Consider the following 7182-nt stretch of genomic DNA (forward strand, 5'->3'; position numbering starts at 1 on the left):
GAATGAGCATAAATAAATAATTTCCAATCCTCCATCATTCTAAACAATAAGGCATCATACCAACAATTCAATCTCACTTAGTGCCTATACTTATCTTCTTTAAAAAAAGGTCACAAACACATGTCTCAATGCGATCTCAAAGGGGTAAAATGTACACTTTAAATTTTCTTTTGCATCATTAATCCAACACCAAATATTCACTAATAAATTATTTGGTTAATTAGATCATATTTTCTCCAATGATTAATTAAATGATTCATATTTATTTAATTAATTAAGTTAATCATCATTCATCAATTCTTGCCACTTGTTAATTAAATAAATCTCGTTATTTAATAAACCTAGCCTAACCATTCTTATGATTAATATGTTCCTCTAATCTCTCCCAAATTTCAATTAGCTAAGTCACTTTCTCATCTTTTAATCCCTACCATCCATTATCGTAAGAAAATATACACTCTTCATTCTCACACATGTGAGATCTTCCACTTGAAAACAAAGTTACACCAAGGAGTTCAAAATTATTGAGAAACACTTGGTCATACAAGCCCTTATACAAAGATTAAATCAACTGACAAAAAACAGTCAACTCACATGACCAACCAACGAAAAAGACCACACAAAAAAGCCTAATTCCATTTAAAACTAAGGACTTGCAATTTGAGTTAAATGTGAAGACAATCATAAATGAAACAAACACCTTCGCTCAAATAGAATAAACAATTCATTTTTCTTTCCTAAGTCGCATTTGACCAAGTTTTCTAACTTTTCTATGTTTCCAAAATACATCATTTATTAATAGTCATATAAAAAATAAAATTAAAATATTCAACTCAATATTAGCTTTATCCATTTCAAATTTTAACAAAACATCTTAATCACAATTGAGCCATATACCCAAGCATATATATAATAAAAATCATAATTTAAAAATCTGATATTTTTACAGCACTAAAATTACCATTTTCTTTATAAATTTTTTTCTATTAAATAAAAATGTATATATATATATGCACACACACACATATATATATATGTATGTATATATACATATGTACATATATGTATATATATCTGTACATATATACATACATATGTATATGTATATGTACATATACATATGTATGTACATATGTATATATCTATGTATATATGTATACATATATATACATATATATACATATATACATACATATACATATATACACACTCACACATATATTTGTATATGTATGTACATATGTATGTGTGTGTGTGTGTGTGTGTGTGTGTGTGTGTGTGTGTGTGTGTGTGTGTGTGTGTGTGTGTGTGTGTATGAAGGTTGACCGATGACTGACAATGCTCAGTGACGAGCAAGGCTAGAGGTGAAACTTAGGGCCTTAAGACTATCCCCTCCATTTCCATCAGATTATTTAGGTACGCTCAAACATGTGGAACCAGGTGAAGTCAGTACCTTGTACCTATAATTCCTACAACACCAAACCATGCACACACACACACACACACACACACATATATGTATGTATGTATGTATGTATGTATATGTATATGTATATACATACATACATACATACATACATATATATATATATATATATATATATTCAAACATGGTAGACACATCGACAAAGGAGAATCGTGACGTTTTGTATCTCACCGAAGTGAGTGAAGGAAAATCATCTCCTCGCACCCCATACACTTTACACACATACATGATGACATACACATAACACATCTCATACATAAAGTAAATGTGTTAGTCCAAGGTCAGTAATCCAATAAAATTAACATCTAACCATCAATAAGAAAATGATGCATAAAAATCATCTAATGAATCTGAAATCTAGCATAAAACAACATAAGATAATATCTGAATAAAACATCACCACATAATGTATCCAATAATATCCATTGAAAAAGTCAGCCATAGTCAAAATAAGTATCTTAAAATTCTGATCGAGGGAGGGGTACTACATCCTCCCCCCAAAAACTAGGCTTACTCCTAGAAGCCTAAAATAGATATTGGTAAAGCTCTCTCATCTTCATTGCATCATCCAATGTAGTTGAGGTCTCATAATTTGGGTCCCATAGGACCCTTACCTAGTCGATGGTACAACCCCTGAGGGTCAAACCCCAACGTTGCAAAATGCGCACAGGCTCCATGGAAAGCTACGTATTCTCGACCTGCAATGCATTCCAATCAAGAACATGGGTCACATCAGGATGATCAGGTCTAAGAACAAAAAATGAAAGACATCGTGGATGCGAGATAGGCTCTTTGGCAAGGTAGAACGTTAGGCAACAGGTCCTATCCTCTCAAGGATCTCAAAATGGCCAACAAAGTGAGGCACCAACTTAGAACACTTTCTATAATGAATCAAACTCTTTCACAAATGCACTCTCAAGAATACTTGGTCGCCAACAAAAAACTGACGATCCATTCTCTGAGCATCAACATACTTCTTTTGTCTATCATGTGCTACTACCAAATGTTGACGAATCTGCTCAACCTGTTGCTCCATCTCTCAAAGCATATCAGATCCTATACGCACCCTGTCCTCTAACTGATCCCAACTCAAAAGGAGTATGGTAAGGACATCCATACAATTCTTAGAAGGGAGACATACCTATGGATCTATGATATCCATTTTTATAAGCAAACTTCACTAGATAAAGATATTCCTCCCAACGTGACTGTTGGTCTATCACATACATGAGAAGCATGTTCTCCAAAACCTAATTCACACGCTCAGTTTGACCATCGATCTGTGGGTGATAAGATAAACTAAAGTTCAACTGGGTCCCTAAAGCATGTTGTAGTGAGGTCCACAATGCTGAAGTAAAAACATGATCTCTATCTGGAATGATTCGCCTAGGAATCCCATGTAGCCTCACCACATCTTCCATCAAAACTTGTGCCACCACTGCTGCTATATAAGAAGAACGAATATGAACAAAGTAAGAAACTTTGGTCAATCTATCAATAATGACCATGACGGCATCATGACAACGCAAAGAAATTGACAACCCAACTATAAAATCCATGGAAATGATGTCCCATTTCCAATCCGGTACCAAATTAAGTTGTAAAATCCCTACAAGGTGATGATGATTCACCTGCACTCGCTGACATTCTAAACACTTCAACACAAAATCAGCAATGTCATGTTTCATGCCAACCCAATGATATATCTATCTCAGATCTGCATGTATCTTCTTGACACCAGAATGTGTCGAGTAAAGTCCATGATGGGCCTTAGTCAAGATCAAAGTACAAAGTTTATCCAATGGAGGTACATAGATCCACCCAAGATGTCGAAGTAGACCATCTACCTCAAGGTTATATCCAGAATATCTGCCCTCTAATGGTCTTCTAGTCTCAATCATGACTTTAACCTCTTGATACCAGGTTCCTGAGGAAGAATCCCAAGGAATCTCTCTCTCAAATCCACCCCAAGGGACAATGCTATAACCTCATGTCGTCTACGACTCAAAGCATCTACCACTACATTCTCTTTCCCCTAGATATATCGAACCTCAAAATCATACTCGCAGAGGAATTCCATCCATCTTCGTTGTTGAGCATTCAAGTTTGGCTATGTGAATATGTCCTGCAAGCTACAGTGATCACTATGCAACTCAAACCGACGCCCTAACATAAAATGTCTCCACCTGAATAAAGCATGAATTACAACTACCAACTCTAAGTCATGAACTAGATATTTCAACTCATGGTCCTTGAGTTTTTGAGACTCATAGGCTACCATATGACCATCCTTCATAAGCATTGCTCCTATGCCTTTTAGAGAGGCATCGGTACAAACCATGAAATCTTTAGATAGATCAGGAATTGCCAAAATTGATGCACTAACAAGAAGTTCCTTCAGAGTGTGAAAAGCTACCTCGCATTGTTTTGACCAAACAAACTTCTTCCCTTTCGTCAGAAGAGAAGTGATTGGGTGACCTATCCGAGAAAAAATTTGAAAAGCGGCGGTAATATCCAACCAAGCCCATAATTTACTCTGAACCTCAGAAACATTAGTCAGTGTTGGCCAGTCTACAATGGCTTGGATCTTAGAAGGATCCACAGATACACCTTCTCCCAAAACCACATGACCAAGATGGTTCATCTTAGATTGAAAGAAATCACACTTAGCCAAGTTGGTATAAAGTTGATTCTCCCTCAAGCACTGCAATACCTGTCATAAGTGGCCCTCATGCTCTTCCATAGTTCTAGAGTAAATCAAAATATCATCCAAGAACACAAGGATGAAATGATCAAGGTAGGTGTGAAAAAATCCATTCACGAGGCTCATGAATACTGAAGGCACATTCGTTAACCCAAATGATACCACTATGAACTCATAGTGCTCATAATGGGTACGTAAAACCGTCCTATGAATGTATGCATCATGAATACGCAGCTGATGATACCCAAATTTAAGATCAATCTTAGAGAACACCTTGGATCCCTTTACTTGATCGAAGAGATCATCTATACGAGGCAATGGATACCGATTCCTGATGATCACCTTATTCAACTATTGGTAGTCAATGCATAACCGAAGGGAACCATCCTTCTTCTTCACGAAGATAACTGGCGCACCCCAAGGAGAAACTCTAGAACAAATGAACCCCTTGGCCAACAATTCCTCAATCTGCAACTTCAAATCACTCAACTCCTGAGTGGTCATCTGATATGGTGCTCTCAAAATAGGTTCTTCTCTAGGAACTAAGTCAATGTGAAATTCTATATCTCGCTTCAGAGGCATACCAGGAATGTCACAAGGGAACACATTGGCATATTCCCAAAGGAGAGGGTGACTATCAAGAGAAAATTTACAATTCCTCTCCTCATCCATCTCCTCAAGAGAAACTACAAAAATCTAGCACCCCTAACGTATACATCGCTTAAGTTTCATAGCGGAGATCATACAAAGTGATATAGGTCTAGGAATCCCAACTATCTCAACTTTCCTGACATTGTCATCTAAACACTCCACTGTCTTATGATGATAGTCCACACTAGCACTATGTGATGCTAACCAATCCATCCCCAACACAACTCCATAAGACCCCAAAGGAATGAATAGAAGATCAACTATGGTAGAAAAGGGTCCTAGGTCCAACTAACATATGGGGATGGAGGAATCTACAACCACACAAAAACCAATAGCCAAGTCTACATGCCACCTATCTGCCTATCTAGTAGATGTGAGCCCACATCGCTCCAGAATAGATGAAGATATAAAGGAATCAGAAGCACCTGAATCAAATAGTACGGAGATAGATATACCACCCAACACACTTATGGTCTTGATCACAGTGCCTTGGTGCTCTACCTAGTGGTTATCAACCACCATGAAAACTCTGTGGGATTGACCTGCATCCCCAACTGTAGGCTCTGAAGTCATCGGTCTCTGACTAGCAATCTGTTGTGATCTCTATGGACAATGTACAGCTATGTGGCCATACTAACCACAGGAGAAACAAGCTCCCCTATAGGGTCCTCTACCTCTAGCCGACCCATTGGACTGCTGGAAACTACCCCTATTAGGGACCTAAGAAGTACTCTGTGAGGATTGTCCTAGAAAACTCTGTCTAGCCCACTGCCAGTTCCTGTCCTTCTTGAACTATGGATTACACCTGCGTTGAATATAGTACCCCTTCTCGATCAGACATTTTAGTTTCAATTTTTACTTCAGTGGATACATTATTGTTATATTTGATTCACACTTTATGCGATGTTATTTTTGACTTGATTTGTAGTGTATTCTTTCATGCAGGATTTCATTACCTATGTTCAATGTGATATTTATGGATTACTGACATGGACTGACACATTTACTTTATATGTGCGATGTGTTATTTACATGTTTCGTGTTTGCAAGTGTATGGGATGCGAGGGGATGATTTTCCTTCACTCACTTTGACGAGATAGTGAACACCACAATTCTCCTTCATTGGTGTGCATGTTGTGTCTATTTATATATTTGCCTATATGCACGTGTGGTTTTTTGATGTAGGTACAAGTATTGGGTAGGTATGAGGTATTGACTCGACCTGGTTTCACAGGTCTGAGTGTGCCTTATTTGTCCAATGGGAGTGGAGGAGATAGTTGTTAGACCCTAATTTGACCCATGGTTACACATGTGAGTGTTGTCAGTCAGTCGTCGTTTTCCCGTTTGACCGATATGCAAGTCATAGTGCTTTGGTATTTTCATTTTGTGAGTTGTTGTTTGGTCTTTTCTTGTTTTGTTTGCTTCCAATTATTTGGAAAGATTTAGATTGAGTGAATGATGTTTTTTTTTTCAATAAAAGTGGATTATTCCACTAAACTTTTTTATTAATATTTTTTATTTTTTACACAGGATTCAAAGAACATACCAAAGGAAAGAACCCCGAGAAGAAAACCTCTAGTCACAGCTCATAAAATAAGCCTATAGTATCTAACGGATCAATATATACACCCCGCCCAAAACCACATACAAAATGCGGTCACAACACATATAATATCAGTTTTGCATAGAGCCCATATGACAATTTGCCCCCAAAAAAAAAAAACCCACTGGATAATTTTCAAATGTAGACTCCATAGCTATTATCAATGGAAGAAGACAAAATTTTCCAAAGTACTATGCCAAGTCCCATGAGCCAAAAACCTTCCTGCCAAAAAAGAAAGTATCAAAAAACCTTTGGAAAAACACTATTATATCAAATACCATGACCTTGAACACTTCTCCAGACAACTAACATGAATACTTGAAATGAAAGGGGAAAGCGTGAATAATTATCATCATAAAATTTTATATCAACGTTACTCAAGAAAATCATATGACTATTGTTGCAAACCTTCCCATACCCTAGAAGGAATTTCCTCAAAACCCACCTCTCACTGATTAGCATTTCTATCAATGGCTAAATTTGCCAAATAATCTGCAATCTTATTAACTTCTCTGTAACAATGGGATACCAAAAAATATTCAAACAATTCTAATTTTTGTAAAATGGGATCAAGTATATACTGCAAATTCCAACAATTTGATTTCTTTTTCATAACACATCGAATAATCACCATAGAATCACCTTCAATTATTAAGTCCTTAATACCCAAAGAGATTGCCATATCCAATCCAAAAGACAAAGCATGAAATTCCGCATAATTGTTAGTTTTAAAACCAA

This window comes from Cryptomeria japonica, chromosome 6, assembly GCF_030272615.1.
Source record: "Cryptomeria japonica chromosome 6, Sugi_1.0, whole genome shotgun sequence".
NCBI classification, from domain to species: Eukaryota; Viridiplantae; Streptophyta; class Pinopsida; order Cupressales; family Cupressaceae; genus Cryptomeria; species Cryptomeria japonica.